Source organism: Tenrec ecaudatus, chromosome 2 (assembly GCF_050624435.1).
Source record: "Tenrec ecaudatus isolate mTenEca1 chromosome 2, mTenEca1.hap1, whole genome shotgun sequence".
Lineage (NCBI taxonomy): Eukaryota > Metazoa > Chordata > Mammalia > Afrosoricida > Tenrecidae > Tenrec > Tenrec ecaudatus.
Genome location: NC_134531.1, coordinates 64341303 through 64354482, shown reverse-complemented (window position 1 = coordinate 64354482; position 13180 = coordinate 64341303).

The following is a 13180-nucleotide window of genomic DNA, read 5'->3' as shown; positions in this document are numbered from 1 at the left end:
ATGCAACAGCAGAAACGCCGCCCAGGCCTGCACCATCCCCAGAGTCACTGATATGTTTGAGTCTATTATCGGGTAGCTACTAAGTGCAATGACTTATTTCCTTAGAAGAGGGGGGCAAAAGGTGATGACAAGAAGGCACACACATCCACACATCCAGCTGAAAAGACACTGTGAAGATGGATAGAGAGAGATTTGAAGATGGTAGCCTTGAAGACTGGAGGGCTATGGCCACAGCTCAGGAATGTCAACAGACATCAGAAGTGGAAGAGGCAAGGAGAGAATGTCCCTTAGAGCTTCTGCATGGAAGCAACACCTTGCTGGGGTCATTGCACCTGACTTTGAACTTTGGAATGAAGAAAGCCATCTAGGTGGATTTAAGAATCCAGTTTGCAGAAGGCTAGGGATAACCGAGAACGCCCAGAATCCATCTGCAGGACATTCATGTGGATTAGACCTCCTGCGACTCCCTGCTGACCGTGGACCTGAGATGAAACAGCCTTGCCCGGTGCAGAGCGCAATGGAAAGTAGGTTCTTGGGGACGTTGTTATGTTACAATGTAGTGCCTCACCATTGGTTCTCTCATTTGGCTCGTCTAAATTTGTTCTAGGTTTCACTGTTTTTTACTTTCTATTTAATTGAGGCTTTTCTCTGCTTTATTTTGTTATTGGTATTGGTATTTGTTGTTGCTTGGGTTTTTGTGTGGTTTTCTGTATATGAAATGCAGGCTAGGTAAGTCTATAAAGACAATAACCGAGTTCACAGTTCCTTAGGGGTAGGGCAGGGGAGCTTGGTGGGAATGGGGAGCCATCAAAAACGAGTCCAAGAAAGAAGAAAATACTAGAACATTGAATGTGGTAATGCTTGCACACTCTGCTCAATAAGATTGAAGTATTGAACGGTATGGTGTGTGAATTATATGTCAATACCACTGTTGACAAGAAAGAGGAATGGATGGCCGATGAGAAAGCAGAGAGCAGCCATTTGGAAGCTTGGAGAGAGAGGATGAGACCGTGGTGGTGGCTATTGGATGCACCAAAGCTTGCCACTCTGTCTCTCAGAGGAGAGAGGTTAGGACCTCGTGTACACTTTGGACAATTCTACACCTGGGAATGATTGTAAATGCAGGTGTGGGGGGGAGGGGCAAGGTCAAGCTGCTGGGGCCTGAGAAGCCTGGAATGGGAGAGGTTTTTGATCCGAACTGTCCTTTAGGGTCTCCGGGGAAGATCTGTTTTGGTTTTTATTTAGTCCTGATGCCAAATCTCCATCAGAGATAAAGACCCCACTTGTTCTGGGTGAGCCCATGGAGCAGTCAAGGGGATTTGGAGCACATCTGGGAGACCTGGCAGAAGGCCAGGCCAGGGCCAGGTGCAGGTGCAGGTAGGTGGGACATTCCGTGGGTGCAAATTAGGGAATTCCCAATTTCATCTTTGTTTTTCAAAAATTCAAAGCAAGGTCATGTGCTGATCAGGCAGTGAAATGAGGGGCAGACTGCAGCCTGAAGAAAAGGAAGCATTGACCCTGCTGAGAGAAGTGAGGTGCCCTGTCAGAAGGACTGCTGGGAGGGCTGGGCATGGAGAGGTGTGGCCCCCGCCCAGCTTCTCATTCCACAGGCATGCGTTGGGTCTGTTGGCGTGAACCTAGGCTTAGGAACGAAATGTCAGGAGGCCATGGTTCCTGGCCTCCCCGCTTTCAGGTTATTGAAGGAGGCAGGTGTATAAACAAACAGGGATGACAGGTACTTTAATGATGCTAACTAAGCACAAGAGATAATGGGCGCCCTACCCCCTACTGTGTGGGGATGGAAGTCAGCTCCTCCCACTGGGCGTGCATGGTAGGATGGTCCCCCGTCATCATTTACCATTGTTGGGAAATAGCCCAACAATAGAAACGATGACAACTCCACTATTATTCCCCAGGGATGGGCCAGAGCGGCCCTGTAACAATAATGACACATCTGTAGCGCTGTGCCGCCTGTCTCTGAGCAGGGAAAGGCTCTGAGCTGTTTCTGACTGCAACACGGAGGTTACCGCCGGATTTTCCACGCAGAGTCGCCATGTGTCATTCAGAAAGTCGTCACTAGGTGGCAGGGTTAACATTTGTAAAACAGCTGCCGGTCACAGGACGCTGGATGGTCAGAGGAACCAATCTGACAGCACTGGCGCCAACGCCTCAGACTTCCCAACCTGGTTACAGTTTCCTGTGCCCCCTTGGCGAGCAGAGAGCAGGGGTAAAGAAAGAATGGTTTCAGGTCTCTGCTGCCGTCAGAACTGACTCACCCACCATGGCTGCTCAGTTTCACTTCTCTCCAGCCTCTAGGTCCGTGGTTCTCCACCTTCCTCATGCTGGGACCCTTTCATATAGTTCCTCATGTGGTGGTGACCCCCAACCATAAAATTATTTTCGTTGCTACTTCATAACTGTAATTTTGCTACTGTTACGAATCGTAATGTAAATATCTGATATGCGGGATGTATTTTCATTGTTACAAATTGAACATAGTTAAAGCATGGTGATGAATCATAAAAACAATATGTAATTCTATATTGTGAACTATTTATTTCTAATGACAAGTAAATGAAATTTTGTCTTGAAGCATGGGTAGCAGTCTTAACATAACAACAGTGAGCTACATGGCCAACGTCAGGGTGAAAGTTGAGATAGCTTCTTTCTCACCAGATTAGCATATCTTCATGTGGGCAGACCCGCCTGGAGACGGATAGAAGAGCGGTGTCTCGGTTTCTAAGACCATGGGAAATATGTGTTTTCTGATGGTCTTGGGTGACCCCTGTGAAAGGGCTGTTCGATTCCCCAAAGGGGTCGAGACCCACAGGTTGAGAACCGCTGCTCTAGAACAAGTGAGGTGGAAACAACCTGTGTTATGAAATAAAGGCACGGAACAAGCCTCCCAGGGTAAGTGTAGTGTCAACGTTGGCACGGCAAGCTAGTGTAAAATATGCCGCAGATTTCGAAGACGGAAGATCATCAATAGAAAACCCACTGCCGTCGAGTTGATTCTGACTCTGAGTCAGACAGAGGGTTTCCAGAGCCCCTGGTGGCTTTGACCCACCAACCTCCAGTTAGCCGTCCCTCCCCCCCCCCAATCAATCAGTGGCAAATAGAACTTATAATAGTAGGAACACTGTCTCAGTCATAGTTTTTCATTGCTTATTTAACAGATTAAAATATGAATCAAAAGATTGTGGGGTTTTTTAAATAAAATAAATAAATAAATAGTATAAGAAGTGAATGTGAAAAGGAAATAAAATAATTATGTATCCCTAAAAGAAGATAAATGATTTTCCCACAAAAATTGTTTATGCCCTTTCCTATTGATTTCAATGTATTTTAAGCTGAGTCTTTGGGGCTGTGGTTTCATGGCAGGCTGCAGTTCATTTCTGTTGGGCAGGACAGGGCAGAAGCATGTGTGGAATGTATAGGGACGTGTTGTGTAGGCCATGGCACTCCTGGGTAAGGTCACCCACTGAAGGCTGGGTGACGGCTGGTGGTGGTGGTGGCAGCTAATGCCGATGGAAGGAAGCACTGTCCTCCCCAGCACCATCCCCAGGATAGGTGACAGGTCACAGCCCTTGTGAAGTTGTGAAGAAGAAATGGATTATCGGGCATTTCTTCCTAGTCTCAGTCTAGAACTATGGTTCTCAATCTGTGGGTCGTGACCCTTTTAGGGGGTCAAATGACCCTTTCACAGGGGTCACCCGATTCATAACAGTAGCAAAATGACAGTTATGAGGCACCAACGAAAATAATTTTCTGGCTGGGGTGTCACCACAACATGAGGAACTGTATGAGAAAGGGTCGTGGCATTAGGAAGGTTGAGAACCACTGGCCGAGAAGCTCCACTGGAAGCAGTTCAGCCACATGCAAGCGTCCCCGGACAGAGGTGGTGTTGAGAGAATTCAGCAGAAGGAAGAAGGCATGGGGTGGCGCGGAGGTGAGGCCCAGGCAGTGGACGGTGCTTCTGACCCAGCCACCCTATCCAAGTGAACAGTTTCAAGTGACACCCAAAGAAGGGGGAGGGGTCCAAGTGCTGGGGGAGAGAAGGCGGCTGGGCATGGGTCTCCCAAATTGCACCCGGAGCCTTCCTCATACCCACCATCCCCACCCCTCGTCTACAGCTGGCGCCCTCTCTACTCTCAGGGTTGGCCTCGGGGCAGACCCTGTGCTCAAGAAAGCAGAGGGGAGGGGAGGGGTTCCGGCAGGAGGTGGGGCGTGGGAAGGAGGAAGGAGCAGGGGAAGGAAGGGACTGGGGCTGGCAGGTTCTTTAAAGGAACTGGCAAATACTACCTTCAATATGTCTGACTGCCCTCACGGCTCCCCACTTTTATGGAGTTCCCTGACACCATCCCTCTCGGGTTGTGCGTCTGGATTCAGACTCAGGAGCCGCCCACTTCAGTCACAGAAAGTAGAGGCTTCCCATGTGTGAACTAATGTTTGTAGAATAAGAACAGTAGCCGGCGATAGTCCTCACCGGGTGTTAGAGATCATTAGCATCGTTTCCCGAGAAAAATGTATGTGTGTCTAATTTGTCCACCCTTCTTCCCCGCCTTCCTTATGAAGAGAGTTAACGATAGGCATTCGAAATCATCAGTAAACTTTTAAACATAAGCTTCCCCTCTCAAATTCACAGAGGAAAGGCAAACAAAAGGGACAAATGAACAGAAGGCACGTGTGGTGCGCTGTAAGAAAGTCCTGGCTATTGTGTGGGAATGGGTCCCATCCTGTCCAGAAGCACCCTCTGCGGGAAGGAAATCCTAGACTGGGCCAACCTGGGAGCTGACGAGACTGACAATGCCTTGATTGTAACGGTGGCTTCAGCATCCTCACTCCACCATGCTGACATTCGCAGAGACCGTGAGCGTGCCCTGCCCCCTCCAGACTACCTGGTCTACCCAGAGACCACAGCCTGGGGTCTCTCGAGGTCAGCTCTAAGAGTGATCAGCACTGCTGACTCACCTCAACCCAACTGTTTTCTTCAATGATGTTACAAGTCAGTCTCACTTTAGAGGCATATGCGTATAGTTACATTTTTAACAATTAGGGCCTTTCAAGAGATTCCATGGTTCTCAATGCTACTTCTTCTGTAAGATGGAGTGTTACATTGTATCCATTTAACAAATGTAAATGTTGATGGTGGTGAGGTTGACAATGAATTCACCCTGCAGGGTCCCTGTGAGTCAGAATAGCCCCCACGGAAGCTGGTTTGGTTTGGAGTTTATATTTAGAAAATAAAAGGGAAGTTTTAGAATTTCCTCATTTTGTTTATTTCTTCTTCTTCTCTTTTGGTTGGCTTATAAGAAATGGCAATGGGAACTCATTAAGACCCAAAGCAGAAGCCCATGTTATGTTAGGCCTGCAGGGTGATCACACCAGATAAGGGTGTTTTCTCTACCCCCCATGCCCACCTGCGGTGAGTTTTGTTGTGGCTTATGTTTACAGTCACATACAATGGATTTCCCCTGCCCTGTTGAAAATCCCAAAGTGTGCCAGGTCTTAGCTCCCTAGTTTCTTCCCCAAAAGCTCCAGATACCTGCGCTTCACCTGAGAGGGGGCAAGAGAAGTTACTAGCTGGGTCGGAGCCACCAGAGGCGAGCAGCCTGCTTTGTTGGCCATGGTCAGGGCTGTAAGGAGGTCTGCCCAGGCGCTTACATCAGTACTATCTGCTCTGTAAGGAGGCACATCCTCTCAGACAGGACTGTCAGGCCGCTGGCCCCCGGGTCCTGACCAGGAGAAGCTCAGCCTGGGATCGGAAGCAGGTTTTGTCGAGGCCTGATCAGGTACCTGGGAACCCCACAGAGCCTCGGGGGCACGGGAGTGGGCTTGGGGGGGGGGGAGTTCTGAGAAGAGAAATAAATGGTCCCTGCTGGGCCATGCAGAGCTCACAGATGTGGGGAGCAGAAGAATGAGGGACAGACGGAGTGGTGGGACTCTGAAAGGCCATGGTGACTGTGAGGTTTAAAAAGGAACATAAAAATGGACTGTGGGAGTGGTTACACCGATCCTGGAATAAACTAAAAACCACTGCATTGCACACTTTACATGGGATGTGGAGTAGAACTCCATAAAGCTGTCCTCTAGAAACATAAGTTAAAACGTCTAGAGGGGTGGGAGAGAAGTTAAAGCGACAGACACTACTGAAGGAAGAACCCAACACTAATAAAACAGACCCTACAGCAGAGAGATGCACAGAAAGGAATGGAAATAGACGGGCACCCCGGCAGAGCTGCGAGCGATACAGAGAAGCAGGGGAAATAGAGAGGAGACACTGCTTCCAGAGCGCAGAGCCAGGGGGTGGCACGGGGTTGTTGCACCCTCCACCGAATTCCAGGTCCTTCCCTGTTCCTGGGGGTTGCTTTCATTTTAAGTCAAGAACGATAGCTGGTTCATGATCTCAGGCTAGAATTGAAAATGTAGTAGAATGCTTACACACACAAACCTTTTTTTCCTTTAAAAAAAAAAATCTAGCTGGTGCCAAATTAGCAAGTCTTTGGGAGTAACAAAAAGCCTACAGTCTGTTTTGTACGATTTGCAAGTGCTGAAAGAGACTGATGTGGCAAAGATTTGATTAGAGCTCTGTACAAAGAGGTCTGGTACCATCAGGCACGAGGTTGGTGGTTCAAACCCACTCAGCTGATGCCCAGGACAAAGAGCCCGAAGTCTGCTCTATTCATCCAGCCAAGTCCATCCAGCGGCAGGGCCATGAGTAGAACTGCCCATAGGATTCCCAAGGCTGTCATCTGGAGGCTTAGTGGTTACACTGCTAACTGCAAGGTCAGCAGTTCAAAAGCACCCAGGTGCTCTGCAGGAGACAGGCACAGTGTTCTCCTCTTGCAAAGCACTATGGTCTTAGAAACTCCCAGGCCTGAGACAGTATACACTTCTTATCAGTGACTGCCAGCATGGCGGACTGCCTCCTCATCGATCTCCCTCGGAGCAGCTGGTGGATTGGAACCACAGACCTTTGGGTTGCCAGCCAAGTGCTTAACCACTGTGCTACTGGGACTCATTCTGTAACGTCTGAAAAAACCTATGGGCAGTTAGGTCTACTCTGACACCCGGGGTCCCTATGTCACCCAATAACATTTCAAGCACTGGGATTTCAGGACTCTCTTCTAGGGCCACCATGGGCTCCACCAACCCTTGAGGATGGCGCCGTACTCGGCAGTGCTCTGCTGTGCCGCACGGAGGGTCACAGAGGGAGTCAGAGCGGACTTCACGGCACCCAACGACAATAACCTTCTCAGACAAGGGTGGCCCTCAGGGGAGAAACGGGTCCTGACCTGCCACCTTCGGAGGCTCTGGGCACCCATTGGGAAGTGGCAGACTCTGCTTTAGAGTGGATAGCACCCGGGGTGGGGGATATGTTTCGAGAGGAGGTGTCACGTTCAGGAAGGGCAGCAATAGGTGGCCTCTGCGCGGCATCTTCCCCTCCCCCCCCTCCCCCGCCCTCCCCACTCCCTGGCCGGCACACATAGAAAGCCTTCCTCGCAGCAGGAAGTGGCAGCAGGCAGCGCAGATTTCCACTGCAAAGCTGGCGAGCCACTTAATTAGCTTCTCTGTATGTACAAACATTTCCTCCCAGTCCTACTTAAGGATCAGCAGTCACGAGGTGCCCTAGTTCCAAGACTCTGTATCGACTCTCAGTGGGGCCTGAGGCAGCCACCTCCCGCTCCGTCATTAAAGAGGCCTGTTTGCAGTGGCCTTGGCCGTCAATCCATCTCCTTAGAACTGCAGAAGCGCTGCCACTCGCAGTGGCTCATGGTGGTGAGCCAGGAGACCTTGGTCCCCAATAGCCTGGGAGGAGCACAGCCGCACAGCACAGCCGTAGATGCTGCACAATGAAGAAAATGGGCCGTGTGAAGGAGGAGCAGCCCGGGCCCGGGACCCAGTCAGCGTGTCCTTGGCATTTACCAAGTCCAGATGTCTTTATCTTCTGGGCAGGAAGTCAGAGTCTGTCCAGATGGCATCTTGATTGCTTTCGGCCCAGCTGATTAAATTTCTCAGGCTGATGTCTCTTCCAACACTCACTGCCTCCTATGAAAATGTGTTTGTCACAAAAGTGCCAGGAGGAATCCCTGTGGAGGACTGCAAACCGGGAGGGCCGGCTTCAACTTGAACCTGAGTGCCTGGGACAGCCAGGCCAGGCAGAGCTCTTGCCCATATGGTTGGGACTCTGGGTCCAATCCACAGGGCGATGATTTGAGAGTAAGGTTGGGGCAAGAGTGTGGCTCTGGGCTCCCACAGAGTTGCTTGAAAGAGACTCCACTCTCTGGCCTGGGGCCCTGGGCGCATGGCTGAGGCACTTTGGCCTCGGTTTAAAAAGACAACCAAAAAACCCAATGGATACTGCCCATTTCAAGTCTGACAACCTGCAGTCAGCCAGGCTTTTCTTTCAAGGTGCCTCTGGATGGGTCCTCACCAATATCTTTTCAGTCAATGCTAAAGCACTTAAGCCTTTGCCCCACCCAAGGACTTCTGGCCTCGCTTACTCCTCGAAACATTCAGAATAACGGCCCTGCCTCCTGAGTATGCTGTGAGATGGTGCACCTGTAGCAGCTCCAGGAGCCCCTGCCACCTGGTAGCACTTCCCTGGGAAGACCCTTAACCAAGTGGCTTGACCCAGTGGCTGCAGCCAGGGGCTCACGAGTCATCATTGCGAGGCTGCTGAAGGACCGGGCAGTGTTTCCTTCTGCTGTGCACAGGGGTTGCCTGGTGTCAGAACTGCCTGGGCAGCACCTCCAAGCAACAATAACAACAACAACAACAACATCCATTTTAGGAGCAGGGCTTTGGTCTCTAGCTTTCCTTTGCCTTGTGAGGCAGACCTGGAGGAGCGAGGGGAGGAAACGCAGCCTGGACTCAGCTGGATGGTAAGATCATGGGCCGCCCTTGTCCGTGGACGTTTCCCATCTTGCCCAGTACTCCACGAGCATGAGCGGGCTGGGCAATGCTTCTCCAAAGAAGCTGAGGCTGAGCTGTGGGCAAGGTGGCAACGGCCCCGGAGTTGACCGAGACTGCAGCTGGTGCTACCCACGGGCAGAGGAGGGTGCAGAGGAAAGAAACAGTGCTCTCTCCTCCCACCCCACCCTCCAGGCCCCTTGACAGACATTTCTGAGGCTCTGCACACTCTGGCCCCTGCAACTGGAGACGGCCGGTCCATCTTTTCATATTGTCAGACCGAAATTCTCGTTCAGGCTCCCCCGCCCCCAAATGCCTCACCACCCGCAAAGGGCCAGGGATTGAGCCTGACGCCCTGCTCAGAGGAAAAGGCCCCCACCCGAGGCAGGGTGAGAGACGTGTCCCAGGACGGCTAACTGCAAACGGCTTCCTTGTAGGAGGCATCACTGCCACTCACAGGATGGCTAGACTTTTCCGTTCTTTAAGGGGGCGGGGGTGGGGGGGATGGCAGGCTGGGATTAGATCATTTCAAAGCTTCCTTTTTGCTTTAAAAAATTCCGACTTTAGTGCACTGCTATTAAGATTACTTTATTTCCAGAGTTGAGCGTTTATCTGCAAGTCCCAATTCCCCGTCCTGTGCTCTCGTCCCTGGACCCCAGTGCTGTTAATATCATATTCAGTTAAAGCTTGAGCGAAAACCCCAAGGATGCCCACAAGCAGTTCTGCCTTTATCCCACACGGCAAATGAAAGCGAAGTTAGGGACTAGCACTGGTCTGACAAGTTACATGGAAAGGTAAAGCTAAGCCCAACATTCCAGTATTTTACACACATTTCTAGAACCATGTTCATTGACCTAGGAGGGCTGATGGCATCGTGGTTACACGTGGGTGGGATTGCTAATTAACTCCAAGATCAGCAGTTCAAAAGCACCAGCCTCTCCGGGGGAAAACGAGGGGACTTTCCACCCCCCATAAAGAGTTGCAGTCACAAAGACCCACAGGGGCAGTTCTACCCTGACACAGAGGGCTGCTAGGACTCAGCCTGGATGGGACGGTAGTGATTTTGGTGTGGGGTTTGGCACACATAACTAAGGAGCCCCAGTGAGTCAGTGTTGGGCTGCTAACCACAAAGTCTGAGGTCTAAACCCACTCGCGGATCATAGGGGGGAAAAGGAGGCTGCCTTCTCCTGTAAAGGTTTACACTCTGACACCCTATGAGGCCGAAGTGACTCAATGGCAGTGGCTGGTCACTTATAACTGGATGGCCACAGTAGCGGTGAAGCTCAGATTAGGGAAATGATCTACTCTCAGATAGTGTTGAAATGGTGCCAATGAGACCCCTGGGGGATGGACATTACCAACCTCAGTCATCTTGGGAAAGGATGAGTCCTGCGGCAGGAGATGCAAAGTGTTCTTGGATGAGGCCAGGAAAGAGCGTCCCTTCATTCCTCCTGCGGAAGCCACGCAGGCTTGTGTCCTAGGGTGCAGAAGGGTCTCAAGGGTGTTCTGTGATGGGAGAGCTGCCTGTGCCACCGGGAGACACCATGCTTTCTTCGGGTTGTTGCTGCCGCTGGTAAGGATGGCAGTACCCTAAACAGCAAAACCAAGAAGGCACACCCGTTGCTACGGAGCCCCTGCTGATTCGTGAGGACCCCCCGCATTTCAGGGTAGAACTGGGATCACGCTAAAGAGGAGTCTTGTCATATTTGTCAATGCGATATGTTGCTTGCTGTCTTGACTGCTGTTTCCACGGGTGTTCATTGTGGATGCAAGTGAAATTTCAAAATGAAATTCTTGGTAACTCCAATACTTTCTCTGAAGAGTATAATAGATAATTTTTGACACTTAACTGTGGTGTTGTTCTAGAGACCCTGTGCACAACAGAACGAAACACTGCCTGGTCGTGCGCCCTCTTTACAATCGTCATTGCGCTTGAGCCCATGGTTGCAGCCTCTACGTCACTCTGTCTCCTCGAAGGCCTTCCGCTTTCCTCTGGCCTTCTACTTTACAAAGCATGATGTCTTTCTCCAGGGACGAGTCTCTCCTGACAACACGTCCAAATTATATCAGACAAAGTCTCTCCATCCTTGCCTCTCAAGAGCACTCCGGCCGTACTTCTTCCAAGACAAATTTGTCCTCTTGGCCGCCTGCAGTGGTTTCTATATTCTTCTCCAGCGCCATGATTCAAATGCAGTGCTTTTTCTTCAGTCTCCCATTGTCAATGTCCAACTTTTACATGCATATGAGGCCATTGAAAACATCATGGCTTGGGTCCGTCCTCAAAGTAACAGCCTTGCTTTTTAGCATTCCAGAGAAGTCTTACGCAGCAGAGCTACCCAATGCAATGTGTCTGTTGATCTCTCGACTGCTGCTTCCCGGAGCATGGATTGTGGATCTAAGCAAGAAGAAATCTGACAACTTCAGTCTGTTCTCTGTTTACAATGACGAGACCTGCTGATTCAGTGGTGAGGGTTGGGATCTTCTTTACATTGAGCCATAACCCATCCTGAAGGCTGGGATCCATGATCTTCAGCAGCAAGTGCTTCCGGTCCTCTCACCTTCAGCAAGCAAGGTGTGTCATCTGCATCTATCAGCTTGTTCATAAGCCTTCCTCCTGTCCTGATGCCAGTCTTCTTCGTAATCCAGCTTCTCTGATGACTTACTTTGCATACAGGGGATGGTGAGAGGGCACAACTCTGATACACCCCTTCTAAACCCTGCAGTGTTCCCTTGATCTGTTCACACAACTGCCTCTTGATCCATGTCCAAGTTCTGCAGAGCACAATGAAGTGTTCTGGGATTCCCATTCTTGTCACACCTGTTCTTGTTGGTCACTGCCATCAAGTCAGTTCAGTCACAGCCACCAAAACGCAACAGAGTGAGCCACTGCTTGGCCCTGCACCACCCTGACCATTGTGAAACTTGACTCCAACTTGTTGTCGTTGAGTGCATTCTGATTCACAGCGCCCTCTATGGGACACGGTAGAAGCACCTCGACTCTTCAGGTGGAAAGTCTGTCTCATTTTTCTCCCATTGCTGCCCGTGGGGTTAGCAGCCCAACATGTAACCACTATGCCACCAGAACTTCCAGCATTAGACTTTCGCTGAGTACTCTTTGGGAAAGATTTGGAAGCTGTTCAGTTAAAAAACATGGAACACATGAACTCATGACTCTGTTGGAAGAAGAAAGGTTTCCTAAACATGAAAGGGGAGACTTCCTAACAGCATCCAGATGCCGGATGAGCTGACAGGTGAACAAGGGCCTTGAACTTCCTGTTTCCGCAGGAAGCAGGCCCCCTGCAGCGCAGTGAAGGGAGGCTTTGGCACTTCAATGTAGTAAGTATACATTTTGTAGTTTCACTTGTCTCTATTTGCCCAAATGATGGGGGGAAGGGTTAACAAATTTTCTGTCACCTGAGTCATTTCAAAACAGGCTGGACGATAATGGAGTGTGTCTGTGTTGGCCTGCAGAGGGGGGGTTGGGACGGGGTGTGGTGGAGAGAAGTCCGCCAGGATCATCATCGGGATGGGTGTCCTGTAAGAGCGTGTGAGTCTCACCACCTAAGACCAACTAAGCTTTCACTCTTGCCTGCAAACTCTAAAACCTATCTTCCCATCGGTTTGCAATAGTTTAAGTTTTAATCTATTTCATATTTCAGGGTATTATGCCCTGAATATTTGATTTGAATGCTGTGGCAGAGGTCACTCATATTCATTTATTTCCTTTTACTCTTATACACTTGCAGCGAGTTTTTGGAATTCATTATGCAAACACATGCAAATCACATGCAAATTGCGAGGCCTCAGAAAATGACAAAAATCTATGGCCTTAACGGAGCCATCAAACCTTTCTTTAGGAAGGACAATAATATGCTTTTTTCCCTCCATCTCTGGGGCAGGAGACAATTTCCTGAGAGCGATATTTACATGGCACGGGAATTGCTTGCTCCTGGGATGGTGTCCTTGCCTCACATTCTACTTATTTATGTAGGGCTTTCAGGTTAAAAAAGCTTTTTCACGCATGTGATCCTGTTTGATCCCCATAATTACCCTGTGATGTCGGCAGCCAGGAATTACCGTTCCTGTCTTTCCGATGGCGTGATAGACTCAGAGAAGTGCCCTGAGTCCCCAAGGACCCTCAGCTGTTTGCAGGGAGGGAGCGAAGGCCGAACCATACAGATCCCCTCCTACCTGGGCTGGGCCTTTCCACCACACCATGGCCGTGTGTCTTCTTCGAAGCAGATGGTCGGCTGTCCGTCTGTGTTTG